The following is a 27287-nucleotide window of genomic DNA, read 5'->3' as shown; positions in this document are numbered from 1 at the left end:
ACCGTCGCTCCCCATTGACTTCCATGCGTTAGGCTCTTACCGTCGCCCCCACCCTACCCGTCCTGTCCCCGCCCCCTCCCTTTGACTATCCCCGCCCCCTCCGAGGCTCTCTCAGTCTCTCGACGGCCGCCATCTTTGTTTACCTTTAGATGGACAGGGAGGCTCTGCGCTTTTTAATTCGTTACAGACCCCCGCGACCAAACACCGAGGGTCCCTCGGTGCCGGTCGGGACCCAATAACGTTCCGTTCTATGTTTTATGTGTTTTTGATGACGTTAAGGCCTGGGTTTGGACGTCTTTCTCTCGGCCCGCGGCAGCCAGCGTTGCCAGACTGTGGGAGAGAATCGAGCGACCCGGTCTGGGAAAACAAAGCCCAAAAGAAGCTACTATATGGACTATATGGGCCACACGAGCCCCAACGGATGGTCTCTTTGTGCTGGTTGGGACCCAATAACGTTCAGATTTGATGTTTTACATTTGTAATATGCTTTTGATGACATCAAGCCGTGGATTTTGTCCCTGAGCAAGACTCTTAACCCCTAATTGCTCACAGGTTCTCATTGGAAACAAGACCGCAAGGACTTTCATGAACGACCTGTTAAAAGGAATTATCCTATCCTTTTTACATCGGCGTTGCCAGGTTTGGGAGAGAAACGAGCGCCTGGCCTTTTAAACCTACTGTTTACAATGCTGTGCTAACGTTGTAAACAGACGTTTTAATGGCTCCAATTGTGCTAATAGGACATAATCATTGATCAGCATATACTCCCTGGTCCCTAAGGAAGACGATTTTATATTTAATATGATTTTAAATCTATTTAGCTTAGTTTTAAGGGTCTTATTTGTAGAAAGGAGGAGATGCTAGCGAGATTAGCGCGTTAGCATTAGTGTCTATTTAAAGAGGGGTTTAAAGGCTCTAGGCAGTCTAGGGGACAGTTTATAACATGCTAAAGCAAACAAATGTATGCTCAGATAACCTGATGAGTTGGTGGATTTACAGTGGATTCATTATTGGATCAATCTGGGATGCTATAAGTGTGTATTGGGCTGTATGTAACCTGCAGTTTAAAGATAACAGTCCATATTAGACACATATGATATCATTATTCATAGAACATCACTGTGATCACCATTGAAGCCTCGATTTTACATTTCATATTATTTAAAATATTTTTAGCTTGGTTATTATATAGCAGTTTGAGGGAAAGAGCTCTAGCTCCGTTTTTGTACTGTTATTTAACATGACAATATGTTTTGTGGTCATGGGTCAATGTGTGTTGTTGGTCAACACATGTTTACCCTATGGTCTTGTTTATTGTACATTATAGGGCACTGAGGGTGTACAAAAGGAATCAAATGTACCCTCAGGGGTCCATTTGGTTCCATTTGTACACTCTGAGAGATAGGATGTTATAATATAGATTGAGGTCCCAGAGATTATAATATAGATTGAGGTCCCAGAGATATAAAATGTTATCAAAAGGGGGTCCGTGGTCTAATGCATATCAAACTGGGGGTCCTTGAAATTAAAAGGTTTGAGAACCACTGACAGGGGATACTGTGTGTTCCTATTTGAGACAGATATGCAAATATTCCAAAACATTCCCTTCATTAATGTTTTTAAATAGCCGATCTACAAGCTTGTAGATTGGCTATTTTCAAATGGCTGATGTGTATAGAAGCTTGCTGATTTTGATGCTATAGATATTAACACATTTTTCTGGAGACCCCCGGGACCCCTGGGGGTCCCCTGACCACAGGCCTTTTTAATATTTTTTGTATCCACATGCAAGTAAGGACATGGTGGTGTCACAAAGCAAACAAGCACTGGTAGCAAGTACTTCTAGCTTATGCTGGCTTCAGGGTGCAACTCCCTGCAGTGCTGTACCCTGCTGACTGTCTCAACTTTGTCCTGTATGTTAACATAATAACATGAAATGTTATCACTCAATTAGTTGTCACACTGTCCAGTTAACACATTTGGTTCCATTTGTGCACTCTCAGAGTCAGGATTTTATAGTATAGATTGTGGTCCCAGAGATATGTTAAAAAATAAAATGTTATCAAATGGGGGTCCGTGGTCTAATGCATATCAAACTGGGGGTCCTTGAAATTAAAAGGTTTGAGAACCACTGACAGGGGATACTGTGTGTTCCTATTTGAGACAGAACGTATGCAAATATTCCAAAACGTTCACTTCATGTTTTTAAATAGCCGATCTACAAGCTTGTAGATTGGCTATTTTCAAATGGCTGGTGTGGCTTGCTGATTTTGATGTTATAGATATTAACACGTTTTTTTCTGGGGACCCTGTACAGTTAATCAGTACAGTTATTTAACATGACAGTGTAGTGCTAAAGCTGAAGTTGAAATCCAGCTCTTAGAGAACCACTCCCCTGGTGTGTGTTCACATTATTCGAGATATTAAATTATGTGCAGGCCTATTGGCTTAGGACTGACAGAGACAGAAAGCTGTTCAATTATGTATTTTTAATTATGTACATTTAATTATGTGTAGGCCGTTATGTATAGTCTACATGATTGTGGATGTTGTGTGTGCATTATGCTCCCAAATAGAGTTGAGGCTTTGGACAGAGAGAGACTCAAAGCTGTTTATGTGAATAAAATGTTCATCCAATACATGTGCTATTACAGTAGTTCTCAAACGTTTTCATGTGAAGGACCCCCAAATTAATATGCATTTTACTATAGGGTTTATTGATGATTTTGATGTTATAATAACACATTTTTCTGGAGACCCCCGGGAACCCCCTTAAAGGAGCATTTCACCCCTGGAAGAAACTGCAATCACTCAATGGTAATAGTATTTGTAGTAGATAACAGTAGCACAATTTAAAATTTGCACCCTATGGCCAGAAAAATAATGAAATCTGTGTGTTTGACTAGGTTTTGACTGGACTGCTTATTACTACAATGACCATAATGCTTTTGGTGCACTGCCCCTCCTTGTGGCAGGGGAGGTGCGGTGTGGGTGGGATCTCCAACAACAACGTTGAAACAGCATGGCAGTGTTGCCATGTCTGCTTATTATAAGCGGCTTCTTTCTAAAATGTAGTTGATATTTGGGCTTGTATCCAAATGTTTTGATTGTTGTTTAAACCAGTGGTTCTCAAAGATGTTCATGTATTTTTCCACGGACCCCGATCTGAAATTATATTTTGTGCCAGGAAGCCCCAACCAAATATGTGTTGTTAAACGATTAAAAAATACTCCACATTTTGCACTTTTTTCCCCTCAAGATTTTTTGGAAAATAGCAGATCTACAAGCTCACAATGGGTAACATCGCAACGTGTTGTGAGCTTGTAGATCGGCATTTTTCAAATATATAATATCCCATGTTAAAGTGCTCTTGGCTTAGTTATCTTCTTTTGGGCTTGTTTTCATAGACCTGGTTTCTTATTTCTTTCACAATATCTGGCAACACTGGAAGTCAGTTTGTTTACCATCTCCACGTTGTATTTGGATTCTTTCACGCTTGCGCTTGTGAAACACCACACAGGACAGTGTTGTGTTCTAGTTTTTTTCGGAAGGTATACGCTACGATACGATGCGCGTGGTCGTGGGTATACGCTCTCGCGTTTTCAATGGATGAAACAGTTTTTGAAGGTATATGTTAGCGACGAAAAAAAATCTCAAGGTATACGCCGTACACAGCATCTGACGGTAGAACACACCACTGACACAGGATTATTATTTCATGTCAACATTCAAGTACAACTATCAGAAGATGTAACTCAGGTAAAGTAATGCGTCACTCTTCAAATTTAACAAAAGGTCCGCGAACAAATGCGCAGTTTGGGCTGTTTTCTGTGTTCTGTTGTGTCTAAAATCTCTGGCAGGAGGGGGGTGGGGGGCTGTCCGCTGGCTGCATGACGCGTCGAGACAACATGTAGTGCGGAAAGGAATGATGTAACATCTCGTGACGTAAATAACGTCACGAGATGTTCGAAGATTACTATATATCTCAAAACACAGATAATTCACAAAAATAATAATAATTGAGTCCTAAACTTCATTACCATTGGGTCAGTTTCTTCCAGGGGTGAAATGTCCCTTTAAGGACCCCTGGGTGCTGTACCCTGCTGACTGTCTCACCTTTGTCCTGTATGTTAAATTAGCCAATCTACAAGCTTGCATGTTAAGTAAATTGGTTTTCAGGATTCAAAAAATGTTTGTTAACCTTTGTGTTTCTTCTTCCTCTCCAGGGTGTGATGGTGGGCATGGGCCAGAAGGACAGCTACGTGGGCGACGAGGCCCAGAGCAAGACAGGCATCCTGACCCTGAAGTACCCCATCGAGCAAGGCATCGTCACCAACTGGGACGACATGGAGAAGATCTGGCATCACACCTTCTACAACGAGCTGCGTGTGGCCCCCGAGGAGCACCCCGTCCTGCTCACTGAGGCCCCCCTCAACCCCAAGGCCAACAGGGAGAAGATGACCCAGGTAAGAAAACAAAAACTGGGGACTTGCAGGAAGATGTGGGGCTGGGTTGTGAACGAGAATGTTTTTCGAAACCCGACATTTAGAAAAAACAATAACCGACTTAGTCTGGCTTATGTAGTTTAATTAAATAGCTGCAGGGTTGAATCTTTTATATCAATGAATCGACATTAACATGATTTTATTTGTAAATAATCAAATCAATTAGTCTGACTATTTCACCCTGTATTATGCTTTGTTGTACACGGGTGGCGTACAAAAATAGCCGATCTACAAGCTCTCAATGTGTCTTGTAGATTGGCTATTGTCGAGTATTTAAAGCCAGAGTCTGTTTTCTTTGCCTGGTTGGCAGTATGTAAAACGGCAGGAACAATATTACTAAACATCATAATTGTATGTATCACTCATTTTAACACTGTTTCACAGTCTCATAATAATAGGGTTTGGCCATACACATTTTCAGTCGTGAGCTTTTATTTTGCTTTAATCTATGTTTACATGAAATGTTATCACTCAATTAGTTGTCACACTGTCCAGTTAACACATTTGGTTCCATTTGTACACTTTCTTAGGATTTTATAGTATAGATTGTGGTCCCAGAGATAGAAAATGTTATCAAATGGGGGTCCGTGGTATAGTGCATATCAAACTGGGGGTCCTTGAAATTAAAAGGTTTGAGAACCACTGTGACAGGGGATACTGTGTGTTCCTATTTGAGACAGTTATGTATGCAAATATTCCAAAACGTTCACTTCATTAATGTTTTTAAATAGCCGATCTACAAGCTTGTAGATTGGCTATTTTCAAATGGCTGATGTATATAGGGTCTATGTGGATGCTATAGATATTAACACATTTTTCTGGGGACCCTGTACAGTTAATCAGTAAAGTTATTTAACATGACAGCGTCTGATTGCCGTGCATGGCCTAGGAAGAAATGGCGCCCTTTTCACATTGGCCTATTATAGCGCCACCAGGATGCCAAAATAACCTACCTGACCTGGCGGAGACATGTGCTCCGAGGAGCACTTTTTCTAGTTCCCCTTGGGTTCCTCTCATTCACATACATGTATTCTGTCTTGCTGCGGCAAAATGTTCACTTAATTGTATTTTTTAGATAGCCGATCTGCAAGCTTGTGGATCGTCTATTTCAAATAATTGATGTATAGGGTTTATAGCGGCTTGCTGATTTAGATGCTATATTAACACATTTTCCTGGGGACCCCCTTAAGGACCCCTGGGGGTCCCCTGACCCCAATCTGAGAATCACTGTGCTATTTTCTACTGTGATTACAGGTCAATCATATCAGTATGAAGGAGAGCTGTATTGGTTCTTTATCAAGCCACTGCAACACACGTTATTCAGGCCTTTTTAATATTTTCTGTATTCACATGCAAGTAAGGACATGGTGGTGTCACAAAGCAAACACGCACTGGTAGTAAGTACTTCTAGCTTATGCTGGATCCAGGGTGCAACTCCCTGCAGCGCTGTGCCCTGCTGACTCTCTCACCTTTGTCCTGTTGTATGTTTACATGAAATGTTATACATTACATTACAGTCATTTAGCAGACGCTTTTATCCAAAGTGACTTACAATAAGTGCATTCAACATAGGTAGGGAACGAAACTACTAATCACCAGAAGCATTGTGCATTCTCTTCTAAAACAAGCAACCAAGAGTATACCTAGCGCTAAAGTAAAAGTGCAATATATCAGCTACCTACTTTCATAAACCGATGAGACAAAATAGGAAAATCAAATGAGCAAGAGCTAAAACAAAGAAGTGTATCGAATAAACAAGATCCAATAAAACAAGAGTTCGTACAACTAGTTAACAACAAGTAAGCCAGACAATGAGGAAGGGTAGTGTTTCCTGAAGAGGTGGGTTTTCAGCCTGCGGCGAAAGATGGGCAGTGACTCTGCTGTCCTGACATCAGTCCCATCAGGACCCTTGAGCGACGAGGCAATCAGTCGCCCCGAGGTGGCCGACCGAAGTGGTCGGGCAGGGGTGTAAGCATCGACCATAACCCGGAGGTAAGAAGGAGCTGTTCCTTTCACTGCCCTATAGGCTAGCACCAGGGTTTTAAACTGGATGCAAGCCGTTACCAAAGAGCCGCTAGCAAAGAGGCTGTGTTTTCAGATCAGCTACAGTTGTCTGAGAGTTGTTCATTGTTGGTTGACGGAGCCCGGGATCGAACCTGCGACCAGTGGCATAACAGAAACACATGGCTACTAGACATGCAAATCACATGCAAATATGCAAGAGACATGCAAAGGAGGGACCCTCCCCGTTTTGATCACGTGACAGGGCTCGGCCAATGGCTTCGCAGGACGGAAAGCACTACGGTACGACTGACCCCCACCCGCAAAACCGAGCTATACAGTCGTGCAAGAAGTACAGTATATCCACTGGATATCGTACGTTTTTTTTTCATTTTGATGAAAGTTGCCACTTGCAGATTTCAATTCTATTCTATGTTGTGAGTGACATCATAATTTAATAAAAAACTTTAAACATAATCTATTCTTTAGCGCAAGATGAGCAAGTCCAACGGCCAGACAGGAAGAAAAGACGCAGGGCATTGTCTGGGTCAAGTAGTTCAAGTGCTAGCTGGCACACTTGATCTACCATAATACTTGCATCCTTTGCAATGAAGGTATCAGTGTTGGCACATTGAAAAGAAACCCTGGTAAGTCTTTTGTATGTAAGATTCAAATGAATTTTGATAATTGTTTTTCTTGCTCCTCATTGTAGGCTTCCACTCAAAGTCAAATAATTTAATCATGCACATATTGTATGTGGCTACCTTTTATCCAGACAGAGCTTGGCAGTTGTATCGTGCACCTGATAATGTCTACCAGGACCGACTGAAAAGGAGTTTGATGCAGAGAGCAAAGCGACAAGGTGATGACTGGGGACTTGAAGTCGCTGGTCGCCTGGTGGCAGAAGAGGCAGTATATCATATTCGATGCAGAAGAGACTTTGAGAACCCTGTTACAAAGTCTGACGTAACATTATATGGATACACAATACAGCTGTACAATACAACTCACATTTCTTATCCTTTGTTAGTCCCCCTCATTCCTGGACCCATATCAATCTTGCAGAATACATTATTTTGAAGTCAAAAGTTTCACTATTAAAAATTATATTTCTTCCCTCAGGATAAGACATGTGAGTTGTATTGTACAGCTGTATTGTGTATCCATATAATGTTACCTCAGACTTTGTAACAGGGTTCTCAAAGTCTCTTCTGCATCGAATATGATATACTGCCTCTTCTGCCACCAGGCGACCAGCGACTTCAAGTCCCCAGTCATCACCTCGTCGCTTTGCTCTCTAACTCCTTTTCAGTCGGTCCTGGTAGACATTATCAGGTGCACGATACAACTGCCAAGCTCTGTCTGGATAAAAGGTAGCCACATACAGTATGTGCATGATTAAATTATTTGACTTTGAGTGGAAGCCTACAATGAGGAGCAAGAAAAAAAGACTTACCAGGGTTTCTTTTCAATGTGCCAACATTGATACCTTCATTGCAAAGGATGCAAGTATTATGGTAGATCAAGTGTGCCAGCTAGCACTTGACCTACTTGACCCAGACAATGCCCTGCGTCTTTTCTTCCTGTCTGGCCGTTGGACTTGCTCATCTTGCTCTAAAGAATAGATTATGTTTAAAGTTTTTATTAAAGTATGATGTCACTCACAACATAGAATAGGATTGAAATCTGCAAGTGGCAACTTTCATCACAATGAAAAAAAACTTACGATATCCAGTGGATATACTGTACTTCTTGCACGACTGTATAGCTCTGTTTTGCATTCCAAATGGTATCTTAGTTTGGGGTCATCTCAGTTTTCCAGTCCTCATGAAGTGTTCTGATTAATGCTGCATCATCCACACACTCAGAATAAGACAAAAAATGTGCATAGCCTTTTTGGGTGACTTTTGAATCTCAGTCTCAGGACCACCACAGATGAAGCACCTTAAGCCACAAGCTACAGAATCCTCTTCCATGCTGTCTACTAAAAGACAAGTGTCATGATTGTTTAACTAATGGTTGTTCAATGTAAGCAATAGGGTAGAGACAATTGACATCTAAATTCACAGTAATCAAAAGCTTTGCCAGCAGAGGAAAATAAATGCCAAAAAGTAGATAAACTACCGTACCTTAAAATCGTCCTGACATATTTGCCAGGATGCAACACTCCCGCTCCTTCCCCACATGCAGACAATGTATCCCACTGAGCATGTGCACAGTAGGTGTACACTCTTATCAAGTGTTTAGCAATATTTTCTTATTTTATTTTTCAGAATAGAATCAATTCAACAACACCCTGATTATTCATTGATTATACACTGATTATACACTAACAATAACCAATATACCAATATTAGATGGCCAGGGAGACATTTTTACTCAAAAATAATGGTTGGAATGGATTCAGCACCCCTGAAAATCCCTAGTTAGACACCTCACAAGTTCATTTTAGACTTTTAATTTTTTTTAATATCTTTCACCCAAGCCCTCTGGGCTCCTTAACTTTGATTGGCTCTCCAGGATTTTCCACGAGGATTTGGGTTTGCATTAATTGAGAGGTGATGCTAGACACCTATAAGAACACATTGGTGAAGAAAGCTATTGGTAGTAATTTTTTTCACAGATGGTCCACACATATTGCTAAAATTCCCTAACTAATAGGGTACAACAGTATATCCTCCTGATGTGGACTCCTAACTGGCAGGTGAGACAGTAGGGTACAACAGTATGTCCTCCCGATGGGGACTCCTCACTGGCAGGTGAGATAGTAGGGTACAACAGTATGTCCTCCCGATGGGGACTCCTAACTGGAAGGTGAAACAGTAGGGTACAACAGTATGTCCTCCTAACTGGCAGGTGAGACAGTAGGGTACAACAGTATTAGTTTACACCGTCTCGCATCCTACAATACTTGCGTCCAAGACTGGTTAAAGTTATGAAAAAACGACTTATTTGCATACACACAGTACGCACATTACATCATTCCCTATGTATAAGTTAAGGATTTCCTGTTATGCCATCCTCATATTGCCTATAGATCTAGCTTATAACAGATGCATTCTCAGATCATTATAGCCAACCCTTGTGTTCTATACTTTAGCTAACTAGCCAAAGTTCTGATTGCATGCAGACATATTTTTGCACGTAATCATGTTCATACTTCGCCCATTCATAATAGTCCTCTACTTCTTATGTCCAGGTGTGTAATAGGTCCAATACATCATCTCCAGTGGAGATGATCTCCCCAGAGTAGCTTTCTGCCATGCAGTGCATGATGTGCTTTAGCCAGCATCCTCCTTATAAGAGCAACACACTCACCTTGTTTGTATACTGTAGGCTAACTATCATATTTATAGGTTGTGATGTTGTGTATCACAATGATCACTTGTGTAGTTATCATTTATTTTACTCAAGGCTCCAGAACACGGAGGGAGGTTTTTCAGCAAAAGTGGTGGTATTATGGCTTGTGTGTTTGTGTGTGATCTATGGAAGATTCTGACTTTCAAATGTACATATTTTTTGTTTTGATTGTATTGCTGTATTGTTGTATTGTGCTACCTGCTTTGGCAATGTAAACGTATGTTTTCTCATGCCAATAAAGCCCTTTGAATTGAATTGTGTGCCTCGACAGAGCAGGGCGGTACAGTATCTGCTATCTGCGTGCCGGTTGTGGTGGGCCAGTCTGGGCCAAAATGTCAGGGCCGAATTTCTGTCCCAGTCCAGCCCTGGATAAAGGCACTACATGTATAAATGCTTGTTTACCAAACATTTGATAATTTATTTTAAAGTGTATGATAAAGATGATTATTATAAATATTGATATGAAATGTAGCGTGTTTAGAGACAGAGGAAGGTAGTTATTATTTGCATGGTGAGTCATGCTGTGGTCTGGAGGGAGGATTCTGGTGGTTTCCTGCTTCTCTATATGCTGGTGTTTAAGACAATAATTACATAAATAAAATGCTGCTACATTGTCTGAAGGAAGACAAACATATATAAGTTCTATTCTTATGTACAGTAGCTGTGCACAATATGTAACAATAAAGAACAACCTTGAACCTTGAGTAAAATAGCAAGAAGTGTGTTAGACCGGTAGTTCTCAAAGTAGGGTCTGAAGACCCTCATGGGTCTTTAAGGGGGTCCTCACTGAAATGAGGACGATTTTAACCACCGTAACCCTGTCTGATACTTCTGCTATTTAAACAAATATAGCTGATCTACAAGCTTGTAGCTCAGTGGCCTTGTGGTTAGTGTCCGCCCTGAGACTGAGAGGTTGGGGTTCCCCCTGCTACATACTAGCATCATGTCCAGTGGGTGTATGTGTACATCAAGCTGCCTGCTACAGAAACAGGAGATAGGCTCCTCCCCTATGGGCGATATGACTCGGCAAGGCTTACTTACTTAGTACAAGCTTGTAGATCGCCTATGTTCTAAACATTTTGAATAAAACTTGTACTTTTTATAGTATAGTTTGTTGATTACTTTAACTTTTGATGCAATAATGGTATTTCCCCCCCTTTGTTTTCTTTTTTAGGTATTAAAAAGGTCTTAACTCACTCTAGTATATTTCATAAACATACATACAGATCTAAGCCATATGTTCACTTCACAAGTACAGACAGAAGAGTGTATTAGGAGGTGGCTGTTGGCCCTAGCTGGGTGGGGGGAACAATTAGCATTCCTATTGTTTTACCTGGGAGACAGAAGGTCTAGGTCTGTGTCTCCATCCCCCTTCCTGGCTTATTAGTCCATGAGCCAGAGCCCCAAAATTGAGCAATGATTATCGAAAGAGTGGGCAAAACCATACCTATATTAAATTGTTCATAGGGTCAATACGAGTAAATAAATACATGATAACCTCTCCACAGGAGCAGCTTTTTCATGGTTATTATACATTTTGTTATTTTCCCCATATGTACATGACAGGTGAAAAAATGTCAAAATTTAAAAAATAGTTATCATACTGAAACTTCCCCAGTTGATTACTTACATGAAGACAATGATTTATTGTATTACAAGTTTTCTGAAATTGTATATTTAAATATGCAAATCATGCATTAGGAAAATATTCCTGAATTTGCATAACTTTCCAGAATCAACATTGGAACATTGGACAAAGCCAGAGTCAACATTCTTAATTCATTTTGTTAAGATGTTGGAGTCAAAGGTTTTTAAAGAGGGAATATTCAATAGCTGGCTCAATTTTGGGGCTCTGGCTCATGGACTAAATGCCTAATTTGCATATTTAAATATACAATTTCAGAAAACTTGTAATACGATAAATCATTGTCTTCATGTAAGTAATCAACTGGGGAAGTTTCATTATGATAACTCTTTTTTAAACGTTGTAATTTTTTCACCTGTCATGTACGTATGGGGAAAATAACAAAATGTGTGATAACCATGAAAAAGCTGTATATATATTTATTTACTCGTATTGACCCTATGAACAATTTAATATAAGTATGGTTTTGCCCACTCTTTCGATAATGAAATCTTGTCTGGCTCATGGACTATATGCAGTTGCAAATGTAGTGGGCCAGGGGGTGGGGTCTCACCTTTCAAGGTGCCCATACAAGATCCGCCTACCTTCTTTAGATCTCAATGTGCTATATAGATGGGATGAATCGTAAGCTTAGTATGTGTGTCACTCAGAGGCCGTGAGACTGATGATGGGACCTCAGGGTCCATGGGAAGCTGTCTGTACTATGAAATAAATCGGAAGCAAGTAACCTCACTGACTGGAGTGATGACTCAATTCATTCTACAACCATTCATACACACCTCTGGAACATCAAACTAACTACAATATGGCGTTGTTGGCAACTACAAAGCAATAGAACCTTTACCAGACCATAGTGAAGTCTGTGGTTTCAGATACCACATCACAAAGTGCCAGAATTATTTCTGGCTATTTCTAAATGAAAATGAGAGGAAATATATTCAGTCAGAAACTACTGAGAAAATAACATCAAAACATGTAACATCAATTAGGGTGTAACAGTAAAGGGTTAACACATCTATATGAATATTAACATTTATCATTACAATAATTGAAGCTTTCCAAACCCATACCTAAAGTTAAGTATGTAACATAATACCAGTAGAAATGTGACTATGCAGATGACAATGCTCAAGTTGCAACTGAATCCTAAAATTGCACTGACCTGCAACGGGTCAATTCATACAGTACAGTAACCCCAAACCTGTACTGTAAGCTAATTGTACAGAAACCTGTCGCTCTACTGTATGTGTAATTCGTTTTTTACTCATTGGACCCCATCAGGATGGTGCCCCCTAGGCCGGTGGTTCCCAGACTGGGGCTCGGGACCAGCGGGGTCCCCAAGTTATTTTGGGGGGTCCCCAGTTGATTAGCTTAATATGCAACATTGTTTTCTCACTGGACAGCAAAAAAAACAACATACACTGGCCCTCATTTATCAACGCGGTGCAGCCCAAATAATGGGCGTACGGCGAGATCACCACACCTTTCGGCATTTATCAATATATCCTGACGTGGGCTTCATCCTACGGTACGCTGAAATCTCACGTCTGGACGAGACCAGTTGTTGACGTTGGCTGCACCCGTTTATTCCATTCTAGACCTGCGGAGCAGCATTGTTTGACTGTCTGAGAGGCATCTGGATACATAATCCACTCATAAATCTGTATATCTACACTAATAAATAATCCCTGTGAAAATATAACATTTTATAAAGTAATTTAAACAAACTGCTTTAACAGTCATTCAGATAAGATTGTAGATCTGTCTGTATTGAAAATAGCAGATCTACAAGCTCACAAGCCAGCAACGCGTTGTGAGCTTGTAGATCTGCTATTTTCAAAATATACGGGCGCTTTCTGCGAGAGCACTCTTCTGCGCGAGCACCGGTCTAACAGGCGGCGCTGCTGTTATATTTTCATGGCCACCGGGAGATCAGACATTTAACCCATGGTTCAACACACCCCAGCCTTCATTCATTAATGTTCTCTCCAGTTCTCTCATTAATGCAGAACGGGACGGGACTCGCCCGTCCGACGGTCCGAGTCTCACTGGGAAATGGGTATAGCCTACATGACGGCTTTATTTTAGTGTAACTCGAACGCGCACTGCTCGGCATGGGTTAAATACATTAATATACAAACGTATTCCATTCATGCCGATGTGATTGGTATCATAATATGTCATTCATGTAGGCTACAAGCCTACGTGACAAAGATACGCTACGGTACGGATTAGATGAAAAACACAGAGGCGGGCGTGTGTGTGTGTGTGTGTGTGTGTGTGTGAGAGAGAGAGAGAGAGAGAGAGAGAGAGAGAGAGAGAGTGAGAGAGAGAGAGAGAGAGAGAAAGAGAGAGAGAGAAAGAGAGAGAAAGAGAGAGAGAGAGAGGGGCGTGTGCGTATGTGTCGAGCGAGGGAAACTCTTATTGGCTTTTCATGATGTCTTCTTTGGTCGTATTCTGGTTCTTCAATCTTCATGTCGTAAAATCGTGGCGTTTTGAGAATATTTAAGGGCGTGTTATTTAAATGACGCTCGGTTTCAGCCGTGACATTTATCAACGCTGGGACCAAGTGTACGCTCGGATCAGCTGTGTAGGATGCGTTGATAAATGTGACTTCGACGTTGGTGTACGGCCGAATATAAAGAAAAATATACGCCGGTTTATACGCTGCGTTGATAAATGAGGGCCAGTATGTGTATAGGCCTACAGGGTATCTGCACATTTATAAAGTTACAATTTAATTACTTTTAAGACCTTTTTTAATAGATATTGCATAAGAAAGAGGCAAATATTGTGGAAATAGCTGATCTACAAGCTCAAGCTAGTTTCACAATATTAATCTGTGGAACCGAGTCAAACTAAATGTAATGCCTACAATTCCAAGTGCTTGTCAAGGTGGAGGGGCGTGTCCCCCAGTTCAAATATTATTATTTTGGGGGCCTGAAAGGTTTCAGAACCCTTGCCCTTGGCTGCCTCCTATGTTGCCTAAATTAGTGATTCTCAAAGTGGGGTCTGGGGTCCCTATAAGGGGGCTCAGGTATCGGCCCAAGGCCCAAGGAACCATCACAATAGCAGATCTACAAGCTCAAAATGCGTCACATTGTGACGTGTTGTGCTTGTAGATGTGCTATTTTCAAAATAAATCTTGAGAGAAATTAAAACATTTTCGGATATTTTTAAAACATTTTACCAACACAAATCTTCTATGGGGGGTCCCTGGCACAGAATATTTTCAGACGGCGTTCCGCTACCAAATACATGTTCATTTGGGGGTCCCTGACATGGAAAAGGTATGAGAACCACTAGACTAAAGGAAGCACCGGTCCTGACTAACATCATGCTTCTTGTGACGTGTGACGATGGACTGTTTGTTTGGTCATCATTTGTCCTGGTTGTTTAGGATGTTGTTGATAAGATACAATAAAAGAATACAATAAAATCACAAAAAAAAGTCAGTAGTCTTTGGAAGCAACGGTTCTCACCAATATGTGTAGTTACAGTACATCATAGCAAGGAAACTAAACAAGACAAACCTCTACCAAAGTAGCATTGTGCTTTAAAGTGTGTTGCTCAGGGGAACTTCGGTGCAAGCCGAGTGTTGTGTTGTGTTGTGTTGTGTTGTGTTGTGTTGTGTTGTGTTGTGTTGTGTTGTGTACTTAGACGCTGTGTGTTCCAGTAAACGGTGGGTTGTAAAGGTCAATAAGGTCATAATAGATGAAAATACACTATGTGAGGACGTGTGGTTGCATCTTCCTCTTTGGGTTTTGTTCATCTCTGCTCTGCTGTGTGTGTGTGTGTGTGTGTGTGTGTGTGTGTGTGTGTGTGTGTGTGTGTGTGTGTGTGTGTGTGTGTGTGTGTGTGCGTATGCGTGCGCGTACGGTGCGTGCGTGCGTGTGCGTAATGCACATTGCAAAGCACCATTTTGTAGTAGCAGGACGGTGGTGCAGTTTTGGTAGCCATGTTGAGGACATTGCTTCCTCTTTGACAGTGACATGCTGCAGTGTGAGCTGTCATCACAGAACTGAAGATCATTGACAGCTTGTCGACCAATTTTCTGATGTAAGCCCGTAGCATACTTAGTTGTTTTAAAAAATATATATTCATATAGCCGATCTACAAGCTCACAACGCGTAGTGAGCTTGTAGATTGGCTATTTTTGTAACAAAGTTCAAAATAAGGCTTAAAGGTAGAGTAGGTGATATTTTTGGGTTAAAACAAAAAGTATTTTGTTAAAAGGTTAAAGCACTATATTCCGATAGTAATCACTGCTATAGAGTGTTTGTTCAGTAACAGGAGTCTCCCCGTCTCTCCAGCTCTTTAATAAACAGAAAATACATTTTCCGGTAGGTGTCAAAATCTCAGCCAATCAGGAGAAAGTACCAATTTTTAAGCTTCATTTTTATAGTGTTCCAGTTCCAATTTTGTCTGCTCATTTCTTGTCATCACTTCCAATTCCACTTGTTTAATCTATATCCTGATTGAGTTCTCTATCCTTATTGGATAAAATTGGAAATTAAACTGAAACTGAAACGAAAATGCATTTTCTGTTTAATAAAGAGCTGGAGAGACAAGGAGACTCCTTTTACTGAACAAACACTCTATAGCAATGTGCCTCTGAGATGTAGTGGAGTAGAAGTATATAGTATTGAAAACAAAATGTAAATACTGAATTAAAAAAATAAATCCCTCAAAATTGTTCTTAAGTAGTTACTGTCCACCACTAGTTAAATGTAATATTAGACATGAATGTTTACAATGATGCACTGTGTTGTGTGGTAGGTGAGGAGTTCAAACCATGTTTAGGTTGGAGTTTACTAAGTTATTGCGTGCTTTTAATTGTCCTGAAATATTGGTTGGTTTGATTATTTTTTAAATAAAGGGTCTCTCTCTCTCTCTCTCTCTCTCTCTCTCTCTCTCTCATATTAACAGGTGTGTGGTGGTCAGTAGTTCCAGTCTTCTTCACCAGGTGGTGTTGTCTCGTCTCTACTCACCTCTGTTCACTCTGTACTGCCTGTTCATGTTTACTCATGTTTTTTACTTGATTCTATTGATACTATTGATGTTCTATTTAGCTGTTGTATTTACAACCTGAGATGTTCTAGTTTTGTTGTATTTATAATATTTATACATAAATAAATGAATGTATAAATATTAATTAACATTGACCTATCATAGAGGCTATTTTACATGGATATAAATACAGGTTGTGTGTGCCTAGCGGGAAGTAGCCCTAGTTCCTGTGGCTATTGGTTTGTGTTGAGATTGTGACTTGTTCTTTGGTGTAACTCTTGGACACAAAAAAACACTGATCTATATAACACATTCACACAGACTTAGTTGAATGCTTGATTCTGATTGGTCAATCAATGAATTCAGCAGTCAGTTATTTTTCAATAGTGACCTCTGCTCTCAGTAACAGACCGCAGCAGACAACACACCTGAATCAAATTAATTAATCAATCAATCAATCCGCAGGTCTTGTTTTTTGCTGTGTTCAACCAGGCAGCAATGTAAACAAACACACAATGACATTTTAAAGCTAAATAGTACATGACATTTGAGTTGAGAAATAGACAATGCATTAACAGAATATTGTTATTATTCATATTTGATCAACACTTCCTACCGGAGTTTTGCACCTGGCATAATCTTAATAATTCTTTACTGTAAGCAATTCAGTCATTTTAAAATCAACTGATATAATTTTGTTTAATGTTGTGTCAATGTATGCATTACTTTATTAAGTAGCCGTATAATAAGCGGGATAAAGAAACAGAGAGCAGCTCATTGTATATAAATAAACTCCTTCAGGGTTAAATAAAGACCCGTCTGCTTCATGTCGGTGTCTAATCATCCTATTTCTCAACAATGACCTGCTCGCCTTTCATTATAACTTGCTTAACAACGTTCAACATGGCAACCTGATTTTGGACATGGTCTTTTTTGTTGTTGTTGCTGTTTTGCATACGTGTTGTGAGCTTGTAGATGGCTTGTAGATAGATCTTCTTACTAAAATGGTTAAACAAGTCAGTTTTTTACTGCTGTTGTGTTTGTATTGTGTGACAGGAAGTTCTGGCCGGTGTCCATGTCTGTCCTTGGAGAGAAGAAACAGGTGAGATGATTGATATTATAGTAGATCATATTGAGATTATATTACCATTCATCCCTTCAGTCATCTAGCTATCACCCTGTCTAATGGATGTGTGTGTGTGTGTGTGTGTGTGTGTGTGTGTGTGTGTGTGTGTGTGTGTGTGTGTGTGTGTGTGTGTGTGTGTGTGTGTGTGTGTGTGTGTGTTCTCTCAGATTGTGTCCAGCATGTAAAGATGTGTGTTACAGTATGTATCAGCTGTGGAGTCATTACAACAGATCAGGTACAGTAGATGTTATTACCAGGGCTTTTTGTGTTATCCTTTTAGCATAACTTTGACTGTAGGGGAGGGCGGGGACAAACGACACACCCTTTTCTATTTCCTTCCCTGCACAGAGATTACTTAATTTCATGTAACCATACTTTTTTGTGAACAAGAGACACTTGTCCTCTCCCATTACCCGCAGTCCGTTTTAATTTTAGTGAAACGAGTCAAACGCAATTGTTAAGTAAAGTGATGTTGCGCTACTCTCCGCACACGGCCGGCAGTCGGGACGAACGGTGCATACACGGGGGAGGGGGGGGGGGGGGGGGGGAGGCAGGGGAAGCGGTTGGACCGACCGCGCTCATTGATGCTCATTGATGCTCATTGATGCTTCAGTAGAATCCTACGAGCAAATGACCATGCTGATAGTCAAATAAATGTATCATGTTAATGTCGCCTCTGTCTGTTTCCTCAACTTTGTGTTACACATGCACCGTTCGTCCCTCCCTGTCGTAATGCACCGAGTGGCGTAATGCGCCGTTCGTCCCTCCCTGACCTCCCCGGATGTTTTGCTAGCTAGCTCAAAAGCTAATGAATATTTTTCAATGGAACCTTCACTGAGAGTTAGCCCACAGATTAGCCTAACAGACAAAATCCATTTTTAAAATAAACACAGCAGTACAAATGGAAAACACTCAAATAGGATATTTTTTACTACAGTGTGGAAATACACAAAAGTGGCTTCCACTCTGCCAATTTTGATCAGAACTGGGAAAATAATCAAATTTTAAGTGTAGCATGAAAAAAGCTCCGACTTGCAACCGTCCCTCTGTGTCGTTCGTCCCGGTTTTCTTCTACTCCTTTAATAACTGTACTTGTATTACTGTTTCGGTAATTGATATGTTACACTACTAGTTACTAGTGATATTACAGTAATATATTACTGAGTGAATAGTTACTCCCCAACACTAACTTTAGTCTGTCAAAACATTGTTAAATACATGACAATGTTCTTGGGTGACATAATAAATGTGTAATAAGGAGTTTACACAACATCGTTGTGACAACAAACTGCCTTTAATTAAAATGCAAATAGTACAAGCACTCATCTCATTTGTGTTGTTTACATTCAAAAATAGTTCTTAAAAGATTCATCATAACATTTGATTAGCAAACTGAAGCAAAATGTATTCTAAAAAATACAATGTATTAATTTATTCACTTAAAATGTAAGCATAATTATACAGATAATTGAGAAAATGTAGAAAAACTGAATGAAAAAAACAACAACAACAACATGAAATTAATTGAGATGAATGAAAATAGGTTTCAGACAGCAGGTCAAAATCTATACAAACATTAACAATTTATACCTAGTGGAAATCATGGCAAAACAATATATATTTTTAAACTGTATTTACAAATGTATTCTCATGGAGACCTGAGTCTCATTTACAGAGAGGCCATTATAAAAAGAGTTAATTAAAATAGGTTAAAGTGGTGTAAGTGATATTTAACTGTTAAAAATAAGTGTTAAATAGATATATGATAGTATAACCACTGCTATAGAGTGTTTTTTCCGTAACAGAAAACACATTTTCAGGAATATCAGGAGAGAGAACTCATACAGGATACATGATAAATAAGTGAAATTAAATGATGAAACAAAACAACAAAATATGAGCAGACACAATTGGAACTGAAACACTATACAATTGAAGCTGATAAATACAAATATTGTAATTAATATAATAATATGTATTACAATACAATTAAAACAACAATTTACATTAAAATTACTATTTTCTATACTGCACTACTTAATGGACTAGAATGAAGCAAAAAGGTGTTAGCATTTTCTGTTTGTCTGGTGTATGTGTGTATGTGAGTGGGAGCATACGTGCGTGCGTGCGCATGTGTGTGTGTGCGTGCGTGCGTGCGTGTGTTTGTATGTGTGTGTGTGTGTGTGTGTGTGTGTGTGTGTGTGTGTGTGTGTGTGTGTGGGTGTGTGTGCGGGTGTGCACTCACAAAAGTATGTACTATGTACAGTGTGTGTGCGTGCGTGCGTGCGTGTGTGTGTGTGTGTATACACATGTACAGGAGCATGTATAGATCCATTTGTACGGTTACATAGATAAATGTTACCTTAGAATTACAATTAGTAGATCTGATATTTTCACTACTTCTTAAAATTATTTTTTCCTTCTGATTAATGGATTTTTCTTTATACTTTTTTTATGGAATTCATTTGAAAAAACGTTTGAAGTTAGTTTAACTCAAGGATTTTTTTTTAAAATGTTGGGCATTTTTTAGAAAATATTTTGAAATAATAATAATAAAAAATAAAGGGGTATTAACTCGGGACCCATACAAATTGCTCCGAGACTGACATATGGGTCCCGACCCACTGTTTGGGAAACATTGATATATATGTTATCCAATTGGTTACATACATAGATGTTACCCTACATTTATTGGTTACAATCCATGTGACTTCATCCAGGTGTGTGGTGTTGGGCTGTCGTGTGTCTCTAAGGAGCTGAAACAAAGTGACATTATAGTTTAATGAGTCATTGAACATGCAGTATAATATGTAGTCATTTTATCTATACTAGAATATGTGTTCAACTCAGTTAACTCATTAATTCAGTTTAATCTGTATTCAATTAACAGGAGTTTTAATCTTTAATCTTTAATGATACGTTGCGTTTGCATTCCATCTCAACAGATCACACATATTTCGACTCACAAGAAATTCACTCAAAAACCACTTGGTTTCAACATATAATGAATTCTGGATTGTGATATGAATCAGTCATGTAATGTTTTCAACCTTATATTAATATAATTGGTCCTCAGTCACTAATGTTCATTCCCATCTACTCACTCACTGTTGGTTGACTGTGGACAGAAACCTGCCTGCCAATGATATCATGGATGGGGATTCTAAGCCAATAGAAACTAAAGCCTAGAAGATTTTTTCTTGCATTGATAAAACAAATAAAACTAAAAGTCTTAAATCTTGTTTGAAATGATCAAACCTGCCTACCGATGATGTCACTGGTAGGCAGGTTTCAGCAAGAGCGAAGACCAATTATACGAAGATAAGGTTGAAAATGGGTGAAGTGCTCCTTTAAATATGCAGTCCAGCCAATCTTGTATTTTTTTTGTTGATTTGTAAGTTTTCCTTGGACGGTTTATAGGAAACCATCAAAAACATTTCATGTTGGTGAAAATCGTAGGTCTGAGGATCAAACTAAAAACATAGAGTACAGGCCAATTTATTATTATTTTTAAATGATTTGATTGAATGTTTAAAAAGCATACACTGTACCATTCTCATAGTCATCCGATTGGTGGATTACCCCATAGACATGTGTGTCTCCTAAATGTAAACATATCAGCATTAATGTGGTGATTATTTTATTTTTCATTTCAAACATGGTTTTCAATTTAGTTGTGATTTCATTATTCTGCTTTAAGGAAAAACAAACCCCAAACCACTTGGCAGACTTTAATGTACTTCCAAAAATAAAACATTCATTCTTTAATGAACTTTTAAATACATTTATATTCAAATTACAAGCGGTTGTTCTTGTCAGAACATGATTGGTTCACAGACTGACCGTGCTGCAGTGGGCGGTACACGTCATCAGGAGACACATTCTGATTGGTTCCCTGGTCTGTGTGTGTGTGTGTGTGTGTCTGTGTGTGTGTGTGTGTGTGTGTGTGTGTGTGTGTGTGTGTGTGTGTGTGTGTGTGTGTGTGTGTGTGGTGTGCGTGCGTGCGTGCGTGCGTGCGTGTGTGTGAGTGTGAGAGAGAGAGAGAGAGAGAGAGAGTTTCAAACAAATGCAGAACTCAAACAATGGGACTTAATTATCAGTTTGTGATGAACACTTAATATCATTTATATATTTATTCACCATCTCATACTGTAGGTCCTCTTCCTAAATGTGTGAAATGTCTTCGATATGTTCATCACAACACGCTCTCATCACAAAACACAATGGATAATTAATATAATGAATAATTAATAACGAGACGAGAAACAGTTGTGGTCACAAACAAACTGTAGCCTTAACATACAGAGACATTATAGCCTTAAAGGGGAATACCACTCATTTTCAACATTAAACTATGTCTTTAATACACCTTAGAACTGTTGTGTGGAAATAACAAAGAGGTCCCGCCTCCCTTCTATGTCGCCTAGAACTGGATAATCGATTGAGGTCATGTGATCAGTGACATACGCAACTAGAAGGGGGGGGGACTTTTTTCTTATTTCCACACAACAGTTCTAAGGTGTATTAAAGACATAGTTCAATGTTGAAAATGAGTGGTATTCCCCTTTAAGCCTTCTCCTCATTCACATATACACAAATCCACGGAGCGCTGCCCTGCGCACAGCCATTGCTGCGGTGTCAACGCTCCGCGGACGCGACACCGCAGCAATCACAGGCAGCGCGTCTGTGGAATCGTCTACTCTATACAGAGACACGACTTAAACCTAGTTTAAATTAAAGACATGTTCCCAGCGTGTTGAAGCCCCCGTGAAACCCCTCCTTGTGTCCCGTTTGTCACACACAGACATTGAACTTGACCTTGACTGTACAGGACTAATGTGTGTTTTTTTTTTTAAGTAATGAAAAAGAAAAAAAAAAATTGGATGGGATGTTTAAAGTATATATACTGTACCATTGTCATCAGGGTTGTTGATAATTCCATAGACACTTGTGTCTCCTAAATGTAAACAAATAATCATTAATGACAGGCTTATTTTATATATGCTTTTTTCCCAATTTAGTGAATTATTCTGCTAATTGGGAAGAATAAACCCAAAACCAACTGTAAAAAAAGGGGGGGGGGGGACAGAATTAGCTAGTTGTTCTTGTCAGAACATGATTGGTTCAGAGACTGACTGTGCTGCAGTGGGAGGTACACGGCATCAGGAGACACATTCTGATTGGTTCCCTGGTCTGTAGCTGAGCCTGGATTGATTCCCTGAGGCTGAACAGGTCTGTAATTAAAACATAAATATGTTAACGTAAATAAAGCATGAAAGCAGATGTAATCTACTGCTGTTATGTTGAATAAACAGAGATCAATACTGTGCTTACCTGATGCAACATGGACCTGTAAATTAAAAACAATACATTATAACATAAATATTAGAACCTTTAAATTGTTATGCCATGGTATTCAGTATGTTTTCTGGAGAACAAGACCGCAAGGACTTTCATGAACGACCTGTTAAAAGGAATTATCCTTATAGTTGCTCAGTGGTTATAATCTAGATTTAGTCAATCTGATGTAATCTAGTGTAATCTAATGCAGGGGTTCTCAACAGGGGTTTGTGAACCCCTACAGGTACTTGCTGATACTACAGCGGGTTCACAAATGTGTGAGGAAAGGGATATAAATAGATAGATATTTTGTTCACAGTAGAATGTTAAAACGCATGATACTGAGTCTAAAGTGTGAGTGAGGGTAGTAATTGCTCACTGGCTTACCTTTTTGAACTGAAATTAAAACATGAATTCCTATTGTGTAATAATTTAAATCATATGGGGTTCTTGGTATATTGGAATCTGTGGACTGGATGTTGGGTGTGGGCCGGGACTTATCTAGATATAATCCACCTAATGAGGAGAAGGCTACAGTGTCTCTGTATGTGAATGAGGAGAAGGCTACAGTGTCTCTGTATGTGAATGAGGAGAAGGCTACAGTAGTACTCACATTTAGATGTTCTGTATCTACACAGCAGGATCAGTAGGATGGTCAGTAGAATGGCAAGCAGAGGTCCTACAATCAGACCCACTACATGTAGAGAACTCTGTTCCTCTGGTCCAGACACAGAAAACAACATAACATTTTACAAAACTGAATGAAAACACAAATGTAGTTACTTTATAAAAACACCTGCACCTAAAAAACTGAAAGAAAATATCCTTTTATTTACCTATAATTCAGATGTAATTACAAGGTGTATGCACTACTCTTTCTTTATTTATTTTTATTTTTTTAAAGACAAAGTCAACAAAAGTTTGCTCCTCGGAGCGCATATCTCCGCCAGGCTGGGTTGCCTAGCCAGAGCTGTGTAAGTCGTGGGTTGCAGTCATCATGACAAGAGGAAGGATAGCATTTCTAAGACTAAACAATTCAACTTTTCATATTTGTGGAAGAGGAAAGAAAGCACTTTTGGAGGTGCCGCCATTGCTGCGGTGTCAGGCGGTTCTGTCCGTCTGTTGACGTTAGCAGAGCAGCCATAAACTAGCCTACTGGCACCTGACATAGGTGGTTCCTCCCGATTTTCTGTACATCTTTGTAAGGTTAGTGTTAGTAAAAAGCAGGTAAAAGAGTAACGTGAGCAGTCAGTGACAGCAGCTGACTGACACCGCAGCAGCAGTTGATTGAGTCTGACACCGCAGCAATGGTTGCCTACAGGGCAGCGTTGCGTGGATTAGTGTATAGAAGCCCTGCATCATTTAAAAACAATACATTATAACATAAATATTAGAACCTTTAAATTGTTATGCCATGGTATTCAGTATGTTTTCTGGAGAACAAGACCGCAAGGACTTTCATGAACGACCTGTTAAAAGGAATTATCCTTATAGTTGCTCAGTGGTTATAATCTAGATTTAGTCAATCTGATGTAATCTAGTGTAATCTAATGCAGGGGTTCTCAACAGGGGTTTGTGAACCCCTACAGGTACTTGCTGATACTACAGCGGGTTCACAAATGTGTGAGGAAAGGGATATAAATAGATAGATATTTTGTTAACAGTAGAATGTTAAAACGCATGATACTGAGTCTAAAGTGTGAGTGAGGGTAGTAATTGCTCACTGGCTTACCTTTTTGAACTGAAATTAAAACATGAATTCCTATTGTGTAATAATTTAAATCATATGGGGTTCTTGGTATATTGGAATCTGTGGACTGGATGTTGGGTGTGGGCCGGGACTTATCTAGATATAATCCACCTAATGAGGAGAAGGCTACAGTGTCTCTGTATGTGAATGAGGAGAAGGCTACAGTGTCTCTGTATGTGAATGAGGAGAAGGCTACAGTAGTACTCACATTTAGATGTTCTGTATCTACACAGCAGGATCAGTAGGATGGTCAGTAGAATGGCAAGCAGAGGTCCTACAATCAGACCCACTACATGTAGAGAACTCTGTTCCTCTGGTCCAGACACAGAAAACAACATAACATTTTACAAAACTGAATGAAAACACAAATGTAGTTACTTTATAAAAACACCTGCACCTAAAAAACTGAAAGAAAATATCCTTTTATTTACCTATAATTCAGATGTAATTACAAGGTGTATGCACTACTCTTTCTTTCTTTATTTTTATTTTTTTAAAGACAAAGTCAACAAAAGTTTGCTCCTCGGAGCGCATATCTCCGCCAGGCTGGGTTGCCTAGCCAGAGCTGTGTAAGTCGTGGGTTGCAGTCATCATGACAAGAGGAAGGATAGCATTTCTAAGACTAAACAATTCAACTTTTCATATTTGTGGAAGAGGAAAGAAAGCACTTTTGGAGGTGCCGCCATTGCTGCGGTGTCAGGCGGTTCTGTCCGTCTGTTGACGTTAGCAGAGCAGCCATAAACTAGCCTACTGGCACCTGACATAGGTGGTTCCTCCCGATTTTCTGTACATCTTTGTAAGGTTAGTGTTAGTAAAAAGCAGGTAAAAGAGTAACGTGAGCAGTCAGTGACAGCAGCTGACTGACACCGCAGCAGCAGTTGATTGAGTCTGACACCGCAGCAATGGTTGCCTACAGGGCAGCGCTGCGTGGATTAGTGTATAGAAGCCCTGCATCATTTAGCCAATCATAGCCAATTGTAATGGAATATTAAAAGTCTGAATGACAAATGTTGATCACATGACTCCAGATGTTATATATACCAATTTGTGTGAGTTTTGGACAAAGTCTGTAGGAGTAGCAGCAAAAATGCACAGAGAGGGGTGAAAACATAATCTCCTGCCCCCGGGCTATCGCCATGACAGAGATTATTAAACAACTCACCATCAGTTGTGTTCAAGGTCAGAGCATCACTGTATTCAGTGTAGTAAACTGGATCTCCTCTCCCTGCTCTGCACCTGTAGACTCCTCCTACTGACACTCTGATTGGTCCAGTAGAGTATTGATGACCCTCTGACACTCTGATTGGTCCAGTAGAGTATTGATCATCATGTATGATCAGTGATTGGTTTTGGTACCAGTAGTATTTCCATCCAGATGAATCCTCCACAGAGCAGGTCAGTGTAACACTGCCCCCTGCTGGTATGACTGTCTGCTCAGCTTTCAGTGTGGCCTTTGTTTGATCTGATGTTTACATTAGAGAGAGAGAAAGAGAGAGAGAGAGAGAGAGAGAGAGAGAGAGAGAGAGAGAGAGAGAGAGAGAGAGATAGAGAGAAATTAAAGGTAGTGTAAATTATCTCAAACTCTTTAATAAACAGAAAATAAATATTTATATCACACACAACACAACACAAAGTGTGAAATGATTCATGTGGTTTCTTACCGAGAACTGCAAATATTTCCTTGTCGCTGGGTTTTGAGGTTTTGGGACGGGACTGTCTCTCACCCAGACACTGGTAGTCATCCTGGTCAGAATCTTCCACTTTACTGATAGTGAGGATGTTTCTATCTATACTGTGTCTACCAGAGGAGATAGTCTCACCTCTGTACCATCTATAAGTCCAGTCTGTATATTCAGACTGTATTGTACATGTAACAGTCAGTGTCTCTCCAGTGTAAACAGGATCTGGTGAAAAGCTCACAGTAGCTGTAGGCAGAGCTGTGGACATAGACATATCACATGATCAAACATGTTTATCTGTCAAATTATATACAGCATAATGAAAATAACATTTAGAATGTTCTCATGACAACAAAACAACTACACATATTGTCCGTTTTAACTGATCTGATTAGTTAGAGATCATTAGAGTGTAGGATGATGAAGTAGAGGTTGTCTTACATCAGTGGACTAGACAATTAGATTCCATGATGCCTTAACAACACCTACAGATGGTTACATTGTTGTGCTGTTCACTGGATAAACTGTCTGATAGTGATGCTAACTGTGCACTGACTACACTGTCTAGTGTGCTGGACTTCCTGTCCCGTTTTCTGGGACAGCAGATGATTTAAAAAAACAGGAAATAAAAAACAAGACTTACACATGTATGCACAGTTGCACACTCACACAAACATGTACACTCACACAGACTTAACCATACATAGCTATTATAGAATAGACATTAAAAGGCATAACATGTGTACAAGTATTCATGTGGTTTCTTACCAAGAACTGCAAGTCTTTTCTTGTCGCTGAGTTTTGAGGTTTTGGGACGGGACCGTCTCTTACCCAGACACCAGTAGTCATCCTGGTCAGAATCTTCTACTTT

The 27287-nt window shown here is 39.8% G+C and overlaps 1 long non-coding RNA gene across 1 annotated transcript in view; it reads right to left on the bottom strand.

Moving 5' to 3' along the window:
- Positions 1-26014, bottom strand: part of LOC311041314 — a 49470-nt gene extending 23456 nt beyond the window's left edge. Inside the window, exon 1 of the long non-coding RNA XR_014600396.1 lies at positions 25900-26014. This is a non-coding gene — a long non-coding RNA (uncharacterized lncRNA). The remainder of the gene's footprint in view (positions 1-25899) is intronic.
- Positions 26015-27287: the final 1273 nt, after the last annotated feature.

This window comes from Gymnoscopelus microlampas (assembly GCF_963454915.1).
Source record: "Gymnoscopelus microlampas genome assembly, contig: SCAFFOLD_137, whole genome shotgun sequence".
NCBI classification, from domain to species: Eukaryota; Metazoa; Chordata; class Actinopteri; order Myctophiformes; family Myctophidae; genus Gymnoscopelus; species Gymnoscopelus microlampas.
Note: the sequence above shows the minus strand (reverse complement) of the source record. Positions and strands in the feature narration are given on the sequence as shown.